This window comes from Ruditapes philippinarum, unplaced genomic scaffold (assembly GCF_026571515.1).
Source record: "Ruditapes philippinarum isolate M1 unplaced genomic scaffold, ASM2657151v2 ctg858_1_1_1_1, whole genome shotgun sequence".
Lineage (NCBI taxonomy): Eukaryota > Metazoa > Mollusca > Bivalvia > Venerida > Veneridae > Ruditapes > Ruditapes philippinarum.
The window spans coordinates 52,720-65,640 of NW_026857716.1; the positions used below are offsets into that span (position 1 = coordinate 52,720).

A 12,921-nucleotide genomic window follows, 5' to 3' on the forward strand; every position below is an offset into this window, starting at 1 on the left:
CAATTTGTTTTGTCAAAAAACTATGCTAGAGTTATTGGCTTTGCAAATTTTATTAGGGACAATCTCAAAAATATTACACAAGTACATTAGTTACAAGTAAATATTTTAATTGTTTATGAAGTTCTATGCTTTAGAGGACATTGCCCCAAAATCTGTAACCAAAGTGGTATGCCAACGCGGACACTCATGACACCAAGATGAGAAGGATAGCAGGACAGTTGAGCTAATGTTTTCATCAGGCTCCAGTCTTTTTTATATACAAGTGACATGAGACCTTGCAATATTTTTAATTTTATTTGTTCCGTGTTTGGTAACACAGAAAATTAATAAGGAAGTAATATTTTCCTCAAGAGTCAGGGCATTTATAACAGTGCACACATATGATGCAGAGTATGAATTATGGTCAAGATTTGTGAAGGGAGAGAATATCATTCGAATAGACTTACTCTGTTATTACAGGGCCGGGCCATAAGAATTCGTAGGGGGGGGGGGGGGGAGGTATGTTTGAAATGACCAAACTCCCCCTTTTGATGAGGGAGGGTCTTGTGGTTCTCCGAGGAAAAAAATGAAATGCTTTATGGCTTATGGCTTTTGGTGCATTTTATTTGCACATTTTGAAACTGAAGTGTCTACATATTTTTCACAAAAATGTTATTTCTGCAAAACTGGAAGAAAAAACTTAATCTACATGTATGGGAAAGCTATGATTTTTAATGAATTTTCCAGAGGGTAAGATATGCTTTACATTAACCCTAAAAAGTGTGCTTTAAGATTAAAATAATTTAAATTTACATCACTTGCACTTCAGTATTGAACAAAATTGCTGAACATATATACGAAAAAATCATCATCACATTCAATATTCAATAGGGGGCTATTTATAGTTCAAAAGGAAATGTATTTAGATGTACTACGAATAAGTTGCACTTTCATTCAGTATTTTCTAGGTGCTTAAACTGCATCTACACTGACGGTGACCAAGAGAACTAATTACTGTCTGCATGTATGTATTTAGCCTAAGCCATAGAATTTAGTCTCGACCAATTGTAAAATGGACTGAAAGAATTTTATGACAGGAAACTCAGTTGGGGTCCAGGTTCAGTGAACAGTGAACCTAGCATGTTGGCACTTTTTATCTCTTATTATTGAAATAAGAAGGATTTTATATACACTGAAAATAGAAAAAAAGACTGGTTTTGTTTATGCATCTTGTTTGCTGAAGGGACAAGAGCACCGCTAGGCGGAGCATTATATGTCCGAAAGTGATTTTTTTTTTAGTAAAGATGAAGCATTTGTAAGACATTGGAAATTAAATAAAGTATTACCTCTTTCAAATAACAATCCTCCTATGAAGTTTGAATATTGTGGTCCAAATGGAACTTAAGTAATTCCCCTGAAATTATTTTCAGTTTTAAGGTAATAGTGATCTTGACCTTTGACCTTGTGACCCCAAATCAATACATTGTAGGAGTCTTCTACCCAATATGGACAATCATCCTATGAAGTTTGAATATTGTGTGCCAAATGGAACTTAAGTTATGCCCCGGAAACTGTTTTCAGTTTTAAAGTAATAGTCACTATTACTATCACTATAATTGCACTACTTTGACCTTATTTGTCCAATCCGAAGTACAGCCAAACATGGTTTTATGAATGAAAGTCGTAAGCAGAAAAAGTAGAACGACAAGTTATATAGAAAATAGTAATAATACATTTTAATATAGAGCAAAAAAGTTAGTAAAAACATTAGGAAGTAACTTTTATGTGAAAAATATGTGCCAAAATATCTTTTGTGGTGAATGAAATAATTTTCTAAATAACGATTCCTCCGCTTAGAAGCAGTATTTTTATCAATGAGATTGTACAGACCCGTTCACATTGTGACCCCAAAATCAATAGGGGTCTTCTACCCAATATGGACAATCATCCACACTGTGGGCCAAATGAAACTTAAGTTATGTTCCGAAAACTGTTTTCAGTTTTAAGGTAATAGTGACCTTTACCTTTGACCTCTTGACCCCAAAATCAATAAGGGTTTTCTAACCAATATGGACAATCATCCTATGAAATGAGCCAAATGGAACTTAAGTTATGCTCAAGAAACTGTTTTCAATTTCAAAGTAATAGTGACTTTGACCTTGAGACCCCAATATTGATAGGGGTCTTCTACCCAATATAGACAATCATCCTATGAAGATTGAACATTGTGGGCCAAATGGAACTTAAGTTATGCTCCGGAAACTGTTTTCAGTTTTAAGGTTATACAGACCTTGACCTTTGACCTTGTGATCCCAAAATCAATAGGGGTCTTCTACCAAATATGGACAATCATCCTATGAAGTTTGAATACTGTGGGCCAAATGGGAGTTAAGTTATGCTCCGAAAACTGTTTTCAGTTTTAAGGTCATAGTGACCTTGACCTTTGACCTTGTGACCCCAAAATCAATAGGGGTCTTCTACCGAATATGGACAATCATCCTATGAAGTTTGAACATTGTGGGCCAAATGGAACTTATGTTATGCTCCCGAAACTGTTTTCAGTTTTAAGGTCATAGTGACCTTGACATTTGACCTTGTGACCCCAAATTAAATAGGGGTCTTCTACCCAAAAAATGGACACTCATCCTATGAAGTTTGAATAGTGTGGGCCAAATGGAACTTAAGTTTTGCTCCGGAAACCAAATTGCTAACTGACGGACGGACAGACGGATGGACGTTACAACATTTTGGGTTTATGGGCTATTTTCTTTGTTATTTTCTTTGTTTTCTTAAGGGCTACTAGCCCCTAAACCCTTTGATCATGGAATGAACCTATTGTTCTCTTTTGTTCTCTTTACTGTTATATAGCCCCTACACCCAAAATGTTTGCTCGGACAGACTCACAAAATGGTACTTATGTGACTTTTCGTTTGATCTTTTTGGCCATTTTTAGTCACACAAGGCTTAAAAAAAGACACACAAGTAAAAACGGAATGAATAGAATCAAAGACAATTTACTGTTACCCATTGTTCTCCAAGTCACACAAGTACCTCCGGGTTTGTACGGACAGACAGACAGACGGATGCCAGGTGGTATAACATGATATGACCGAAAGGGCATATAATAACCATTATTATTAAATATTCAGCTCTTAAATAAACTCTTGCATTTCTATTAATTGTGAAACTATAAGTCTAGTAGTTTTCGACTAGTTTAAATATTGGGCCCTGTAAGAAAACAGAATATATGCAAAGAAAACCAATACCGTCATATACATTGATAGCTTTATGGGTTTTAACCTAATCAAGTTTGTTGTTTAAGACACTTCATTGGTATCAGCTATGTTGCTACTATTTATGTCGTCATTTATATCATCACATTCTACAATATCTACAGTAAAAGCAAACAAAAACATACTATAAGAAATATTCAGGCAACAATTACTATAATTGGGCTATAATGTCATATATCCTATCTTATTTCAAAATATATCAATGGCTCTCTCAACAGGAGCACCGCTAGGCGGAGCATTATATGCCTGAAAGTACTTTAGCTGTAGGTTGATTAATGCTTGAGTTATAGAGCGAAAACTGTTTCCAGTTTAAAGGTGATAGGAACCTTGATCTTTGACCTTGTGACCCCAAAATCAATAGGAGTATTCTACCCAATATAGAAAATCATCCTATGAAGTTTGAATACTGTGGGCCAAATGGAACTTAAGGTATGATCCAGAAACCATTTTCAGTATTAAGCTAATAGTGACCTTGACCTTTGACCTTGTGACAAAATTCAAAAGGGGTCTTCTACCAATTAAGGGCAATCATCCTATGAAGTTTGAATACTGTGGGCCAAATGGAACTTAAGTTATGCTCCGGAAACCATTTTCAGTTTTACGGTAATAGTGACCTTGACCTTTGACTGTGTGACCCCAAAATCAATAGGGGTCTTCTACCGAATATGGAAAATCATCCTATGAAGTTTGAAAACTGTGGGCCAAATTGAACTTAAATTATGCTCCGGAAACCATTTTCCGGTTTATGGTAATAGTGAGTTTGACCTTTCATCTTGTGACCCCAAAATCAATAGGGGTCTTCTACCCAATATGGACAATCATCCTATGAAGTTTGAATACTGTGGGCCAAATGGAACTTAAGTTATGCTCCGGAAACCATTTTTAGTATTTAGCTAATAGTGACCTTGACCTTTGACCTCGTGACCCCAAAATCAATAAAGTCTGCTACCTAATATGGACAATCATCCTATGAAGTTTGAATACTGTGGGCCAAATGGAACTTAAGTTATGCTCCGGAAACCATTTTCAGTTTTACGGTAATAGTGACCTTGACCTTTGACTGTGTGACCCAAAAATCAATAGGGGTCTTCTACCAAATATGGACAATCATCCTATGAAGTTTGAATACTGTGGACCAAATGGAACTTAAGTTATGCTCAGGAAACCATTTTCAGTTTTAGGGTAATAGTGACCTTGACCTTTGACCTTGTGACCCCAAAATCAATAGGGGTCTTCTACCGAATATGGACAATCATCCTATGAAGTTTGAAAACTGTGGGCCAAATGGAACTTAAATTATGCTCCGGAAACCATTTTCATTTTTATGGTAATAGTGACCTTGACCTTTGATCTTGTGACCCCAAAATCAATAGGGGTCTTCTACCCAATATGGACAATCATCCTATGAAGTTTGAATACTGTGGGCCAAATGGAACTTAAGTTATGCTCCGGAAACCATTTGCAGTATTTAGCTAATAGTGACCTTGACCTTTGACCTTGTGACCCCAAAATCAATAAAGTCTGCTACCTAATATGGACAATCATCCTATGAGGTTTGAAAACTGTGGGCCAAATGGAACTTAAGTTATGCTCCGGAAACCATTTTCTGGTTTAGGGTAATAGTGACCTTGACCTTTGACCTTGTGACCCCAAAATCAATAGGGGTCTTCTACCCAATATGGGCAATCATCCTATGAAGTTTGAAACACTGGGCCAAATGGAACTTAAGTTATGCTCCGGAAACCATTTTCCGGTTTATGGTAATAGTGACCTTGACCTTTGACCCCAAAATCAATAGGGGCCTTCTACCCAAAATGGGCAATCATCCTATGAAGTTTGAATACACTGGGCCAAATGGAACTTAAGTTATGCTCCGGAAACTGTTTTCAGTTTTAAGGTCATAGTGACCTTGACCTTTGACCTTGTGAACCCAAAATCAATAGGGGTCTTCGTATGGACAATCATCCTATGAAGTTTGAACATTGTGGGCCAAATGGAACTTATGTTATGCTCCGGAAACTGTTTTCAGTTTTAAGGTCATAGTGACCTTGACATTTGACCTTGTGACCCCAAAATAAATAGGGGTCTTCTTCCCAATATGGGCAATCATCCTATGAAGTTTGAATATTGTGGGCCAAATGGAACGTAAGTTATACTCTGGAAACCAAATTGCTAACGGATGGACGGAAGGACGGACGGATAGACAGACGGACGCCAGGGGGTATAACATAATACGACCGAAATTCTTTTGGGCATATAAAAAGAGACCAGTTATCAATAAAAGTAAAACAGTTTTTGAAATGAGGACCAAAACACCAAGTCTATAAAGAAAAAATATTCTTTGCCTTCACTGTGAATTAACAGTATGCTAATACAATTGTATGATAAAGGTGTTAAAAAATTATTTGCCATTAAAAAAAATATTCCACTTGGAACCCAATTGAGGACAGTAAGTACTAAATCACCTGCAACTGAGAGCAGTGTGTAATAAATCACAAGCAAGTGAGAACTCTTTAATTACATAAGAATTATTATTTTTTGTGTAAGAAGAATTTTCACATATCTTGTGCAATGTCAGACGACAGTATGATGTAAAACTAAGTAAGGCCAAAGAAAACAAGCAGTTATCATAGCAAGCAATCCATAAGTCCCCTACCGGTTAGAACCCCAGCAACATTCTGATGGGCCATTGGCCATTCAATTTTACCAGTGAATGAATGGACTTTAAATCTTTTGAGTTCTAAGTTTGTCTATATCACAGTAATGTGTTAAATTTCCCTGCCTAGTAAGGAAATTATGTTTATACAACCTTGTCATATTATTACGATGTGGGATTTTAAATTAAATCCTATAAGGAATGAAGAAGTTGGAGTAAAAAATACCAATTTCTCGAAAAAAAATCAAAGTTCAAGGGGGACATAATTCTGGAAAAAGTCTTGCTAGAGTATTTAACCTTCTCAAAAATGTTGAGTGATAATAAGAAACATATATATGAAGTTTGAAGTAGGTACATTAGGAAATAAAGAAGTTATTGAAAAAAGGCAACATTTTTTTTCATAAAAATTCTAAGTTCAAGGGAGGTAATACTGATAATTTTTGTGCTAATATTGTGCTAGAGTTGTAAACCTTGTCACATATGATGTGGTTGATGACCAGAAACTTATATTTAAAGTTTGAAGTAAACACCTTAAGAAATAAAGAACTTATAGTGAAAAAGGTGAAAAATTTAAATCAGAAATCTTGAAATTCAGGCAATTTGTTGCCATAGCAACCAGAAAGTTCAACATAGGAAGAAAAGAAAAAGATGTGCATAATCTCCAGACTGCCATCTACCCATATTTCATATTTCATAAAAATATTTTCAGTACTTATTGAGTTATCACTGGATCCAGTTTATGTGTTAAATTTGCCATATTTTCAGACTATTTGTTGCCATAGCAACCAGAATTTTCAACATAGGAAGAAAAGAAAAAGACGTGCATAATCTCCATACTGCCATGCCATATTTTCAGACTATTTGTTGCCATAGCAACCAGAATTTTAAACATAGGAAGAAAAGAAAAAGATGTGCAAAATCTCCATACTGCCATCTATCCATATATCAAGTTTCATTAAAATATTTTCAGTACTTATTGCGTTATCGCGGGATCCAGTTTTGTGGACGGACGGACTGACAGACAGACGGATGGACGGAGGGTAAACCTAAAGTCCCCTTCAGTTAAACCGGTAGGGGACTAATAAACATTTAGATTCTCATTGGAATTTTGGATAAGAACTTAGCATGTGGGCACTTTTTTTTATCTTTTCTTATTGAAATAAGAAGGATTTTATATACACTGAAAATAGAAAAAAAGATTGGGTTTTGTTTAAGCATCATGTTCGCTGAAGGGAAAATGTATCTATCAGAGAGGAATCTAACAGTTGGGCGGACGGGGATGAGAATCAGACATATTTTTTTCTATGGCTTAAGTACTGAAAGCACGATCATAATATATAATACAATAATCATTATTATAAATATTCAGCTGTAAAATAAACTCTTGCATTTCTATCAATTGTGAAACTAAAAGTCTAGTAGTTTTCGACTAGTTTAAATATTGGGCCCTGTAAGAAAACAGAATATATGCAAATAAGACAAATACCGTCATATTCATTGATAGCTTCATGGGTTTTAACCTCATCAAGTTTGTTGGTAGACACTTCATTGGTATCAGCTATGTTGCTTATATTTATGTCGTCATTTACATCATCACATTCGACAATATCTACAGTATAAGCAAACAAAAACATGCTATAAGAAATATTCAGGCAACAATTACTATAATTGGGCTATAATGTCATATATCCTATCTCATTTCAAAATATATCAATGGCTCTCTCAAAAAGTGACCAGTTATCAATAATAGTAAAACAGTTTTCGAAATGATGACCAAAACACCAAGTCTATAAAGACAAAAACAATATTCTCTGCCTTCACTGTGAATTAACAGTATGCTAATACATGTATGATAAAGGTGTTAAAAAAAATATTTGCCTATAAAAAAAATATTCCACTTGAAAACCAATTGAGGACAGTAAATACTAAATCACCTGCAACTGAGAGCAGTGTGTAATAAAACACAAGCAAGTGAGAACTCTTTAATTACATAAGAATTATTATTTTTTGAGAAAATAAACATTTAGATTCTTATTGGAATTTTGGATAAGAATTTAACATGTGGGCACTTTTTTTTATCTTTTATCATTGAAATAAGAAGGACTTTATATACACTGAAAATAGAAAAAAAATGATTGGTTCTGTTTATGCATCATGTTCGCTGAGGGGAAAATGTATCTATCATAGACAAAAGACAAATACCGTCATATTCATTGATAGCTTCATGGGTTTTAACCTCATCAAGTTTGTTGTTAGACACTATTACTTGGCAGAAATGATCACCATTATGACATCATTGGCAAAGCACAATAATCAAATCACAACCCTGAAGGTCATGGTCACACTCAAAGGTCCAATGTAAAAACATCTATTCATGTCATGTCAGCTCTATAACTTATTGACAATTCAAAGGTTTTAAAATTACTTGGCACAAATGATCACCACCATGACACAAATCTGCAGAGTGCAACATCCAGGTTGCTACACCCAAAGTCAAGGATTATATGTTCTCCAACTTTTTTTGAACTTATGTAAGATTTAAAATAACTTGGCACAAATAATCACCATTGTGAGAGTTAACAAGAGCCACCTCCGGACGGGGGCAACGCTCGACTTTTGACTTTCTCTAAAAGCAAACAAAGAAATGTTTGAACAAAATCTTTAAATATACTAATTTATACATATTTATAAATAGAAACACGCAATTCTAAAAATTGAAAATTCTATAAATAGAAACACGCAATTCTATAAATAGAAACAAGACTACATGTAGAAATGTGTTGTCACGCCACGAATGCCCCCGCATGCAGCCAAAATTAAAATGTTATAATAACATTTAGTTTTAAACTTGTTGGTACAAAAGATCTTTTTATTTTAAGTTCAAGGCCCTTAAACTATTTAATCTTAACCTTTTTATGGTAGCTTTATACATCATGCTTAAAGTTTTTAAAACATTGCATCTGACAATTCAATTGTTTTGTGAAAATGTTTGTTAAGATGTATGGTCAACTATTACTAAAGCTAGATTGTTTAAGTATTTGACTTGTGGATACCAAATCCCAGGTTTGAATCCCACCTGGGCTTTTGTCCATAATAACTGAATTATATTTGTTGTACTTTTGAGAGAGTTTTTCAATGTATAATTTCTGCAGAAGTATCAGTATCTGCTCTGTCAAAAATAATCCCACAATGGTGCAGTAGTGTAGATCTACAACAATGGAAGGTAGACCTTAAAATTTAATACTTGTACTAAGGACAGACATTATGAAAATACATGTAAATGTCACTGAGCGACAGACATAATATATATCATAAACAGTTTTTCAAAAAGCAAAAACAAAAGAAGCTGTCATTATAAGTTTCAAATTTAATAAAAGAGCATACATTCAAGTCATGTAGTTATATCTTAGATTTTAGCCTGAATGACAACTGCTGTATGGTCAGAATAATATGTTCCAGAGATGTGAACTTCTACTGGCATTGTTGCATTTGCAAAGAGCAGATCTAGTGTCAAGCCATACACTGTGGTAGCTTGTTTGATGTACTGGACATACTGTATGGTATGAAAGTGTTGGACAAGTCTGTTATAAACAGCTGGCATACTTTTTTGATTCACATTAAAGTCACCTAGAACAAATGATGTTGACTTGTTTGATGTTGGAAATAAGTCACTGAGTTTTTGTGTAAATGCCGAGGTAAGAAATGATGGGGATCGATAAAGAAGGACAATGTTGAAAGATACTGTATTTCTTTGCACAGAGACCTCAAGGAGTTCAAAAGCTTCATTACTGATTGATCTTTTAATGCTGATCTTACATATAGAAGGAGTCCATGAGTCTTTGTTTGGTTGTCCATGAAGAGCTCATGGCAATGAAATCCATTAATTTGATGTAAATCATTTTGTCTGATATTTGATTCACATATGCAAATGATATCTGCATTTGAAAAGGCAGGATCAAGAATGATGTCAGGCATACATTCTTTTTAGTCTTTGACATGAAAAAGCTCGCTTCTGCTCGTTCAATTGGTGTTGAATTTTTGGGGAAGGGGTTCAGATCATACTTGCTTTTAATGAGTGTTTCATGCCCTTTTCTCTTACCAATATTGCAATAACTTGGTTGTTATTAGCATTTTTCAAGATGCCAGTTAGTGTACCTTGAGCTCCATTTGATAACCCATCTGCAACATCTAGATTTCTAGTCAACATAATGCGACATCCAAGTTTAAGTTGTAGAACTGAAGTTAATCCACCAGTGAATCTTTGATCTTCTGGAAATTTCCTATTTTTCATTGTTTCAGGAACTATGTCAATTGAATTGATGGATAAAATCTGTCCAGAAAGTTCATCAAGTTTCTGAAGATTATAGTTATCTACTTGCACATATGTTGCAAAGATATGTAAAGTGGATGGAGGTGGAGAGCAATTATTTCTAGTATTCAATGTTTTGATGTCGTCTTCATTGTGTGTGCCATCCCTTACACGACTCAGGAGATTAGCAAAAGGAGCATCATCCTGTTGACAGTTGAACACACAGTTGAGCATATTCATCAGATGGTGGCTGGAAAATGAATTTTTGACATACTGGGGGTAATTGATATAGGTAGAGATATTCCACCAAAATCTAAAGATGACTGAAATATTTCCTGTAAACGTCTGTGAATTTGCAAAAGCAAATCACTTCCTACCATCGATATTTCATCTATTATGATCAAACGGAGTTGTGAATATTTACACCTTAGAGTGTTACGCTTCTCATCTCCAAGTCTGTGATAGCTGGTCTTTGCACTTTGTCCCAATTGAAGTTGTAAAGCAGAGTGGATAGTTAAGCCATCAATATTATGAGCAGCAGTGCCAGTAGGAGCCGTTAAGAGAAACTTAAGTGCGGTAGGATCATCTCCTTCTCGCCAGAATGTTCTGATAACCATTTGATGCAAGGCTCTAATCAGGTGAGATTTTCCCGTTCCTGCACCACCAGTGACAAAGTAATTAAAAGGAGTTTTTATTCTATTAGGGCTTATGAGAAGACTGATGCTCCAATCCAATACTACCTGGAAAAGTTGACGTTGTTTTACATTTAATGACCGGACAATGTTCAGGTACTCGTCCTCTGGTAGCAGAGTAGGCACTGAAGAGTCAGAGCTTATTGGACAATGTGTTATAGTTGTTTCTACTGGTATATTGTCAAACTCTTCTTCAACTAATTGATCAGGATTCAATATCTCATACAGTGGATCTACTTCCACTGCTGATGCAGCAGTATCCATACGCTCTTGTTCGGTCTCTGGAGCAAGAAGATCCCACTCTGTATCTCTTGGACCATTTTCAATAAAGTCTTGTATTGTATTATCTATGAGACTTGCATGATGCTGAAATGAAGATCGAGCAGAAGTAATTTGCTGCAAGACATCTTCATAGTGTTCTTTGTAGCTGTCATACCTTCCAAGTAATTGATCTTCTGTTCTCCATGGAATGTATAAATAAAGTTCTGAGTAATAGTAAGAGTCGGGTTCTCTCAGAATACTAAATTTGTGGTATCTTATCATGGCTTGCTTGCTGCGCTTTTTCATGGTAAAAGTGTCACATTTGGTTTGAATTTGAATAGTATCAGGGGATGAATTCACATCAAACTCTACATGAATACTCTGTTCTTGCAGTTGTAAGTCTGGTTGAATATCATCCTTAGTGTTGCATGAGCTTTTTTTAAATGTAAACACAGAAGCAAAAAGTGCTAAGCACCAATTTTCTAAAGAATGCGGTCTTGCTGCATACTTTTCTTCTAGTCCTGTAACAAAAATATTTTCTTCGTCGCATTCCATCTTCTCAAGCAGATACTTAGGTTTCAGCAACCGAACTCTTTGGTGGGGCATTCCTGTTGGAATCCAAACAATTTGAAAATCAGACTTGTGAAGTGGGAGTCCAAGTACTCTATATACTGCCTCTTGTGCACTTACAGATCGAGCGTCTTGAAAGGACTTGGCACATTTTTTCATTTGTTGCTTTATACCTTGATCAGCTGCTTCTTTACTTACTGCTTGAAGTAATGTTCCCATTTCTCGCTCATCTTTGGTTATATATGCAACAACATATTGGATACATGCATAAGCATTGGAGACAAACTGGATATCCATGTTCGCTTGCCATGCAGAAAGGATAACAGGACTGTAATTGTTAATGAAGATATCAGATGCTGATCGCTTCATAAAAACTGTAACATCCTTGACAGAATTTTTCAATGCATCAATATATTGTTCTTGTGTAATTCTACATTTATGAAATATTTCAGCTGTTGTAAGTAGATGAATGTCCTCAGTTGTGGAGAGAAATTCCTTGACATGGGCTAATACAGACAAAGAAAGCTCCTTTTTGTCCTTAACTTGTTGTGGTGTGAGATTATCATCTTGATCTGATGATCTAGGAGTTGCAACTATTGTTTCTGGTGTAATAGGTTTTGGAAAGTTATACCTGCATGATTTACCATTTTTTCTACAGGATGCCGAATGTGTATGTCTTTGCACTTGATTAACAAGGTCATGTAGATCCTTCTGTTTGTCCTCTGGAGGAAGCTCCGCACTTACATACATGTTGATAAATTTTTCTATTTTTTCTGGTTCACTTTCTTCAGGATTAGGGGCATCTTTTATCCAGAGTACACCATATGCATGAGGAGAGCCCCTTTGCTGAAATTCAATTCTATAAAAAAAATGTTGCACATGTCCCAGGGGTTTTGCATCTGAGAGCACAACATTTTTCATGAGACAGTCCAACCGGTATTGGAAATGTCTTGCTGCTGTTACTGGGTTTGATCGTAACCAGGAACACTTTTCCTCCCAAGTCATATTGGTAATATCTTCTTGTGACAATGTGGTTCCCCTCTGAGATGCAATTGCTTGAATGGTATCAATCCATTTTAAGTCAGCAGCAGATAATGTGAAAAACCATGTAAAGATTCCTAGTTGTTTAATTGCAGCTAACAGTTTATATTGAACTTTCTG

At 35.4% G+C, this 12,921-nt stretch overlaps 1 long non-coding RNA gene across 1 annotated transcript in view; it reads right to left on the bottom strand.

Moving 5' to 3' along the window:
• LOC132750673 (uncharacterized) overlaps nt 1-10,415 on the bottom strand; it is a 29,950-nt gene extending 19,535 nt beyond the window's left edge. The window contains exons 1-2 of the long non-coding RNA XR_009628586.1: nt 8,131-10,415; nt 7,415-7,537 (exon numbers count right to left, since the gene is read on the bottom strand). This is a non-coding gene — a long non-coding RNA (uncharacterized LOC132750673). The remainder of the gene's footprint in view (nt 1-7,414; nt 7,538-8,130) is intronic.
• Between the last annotated feature and the right edge of the window lie 2,506 nt (nt 10,416-12,921).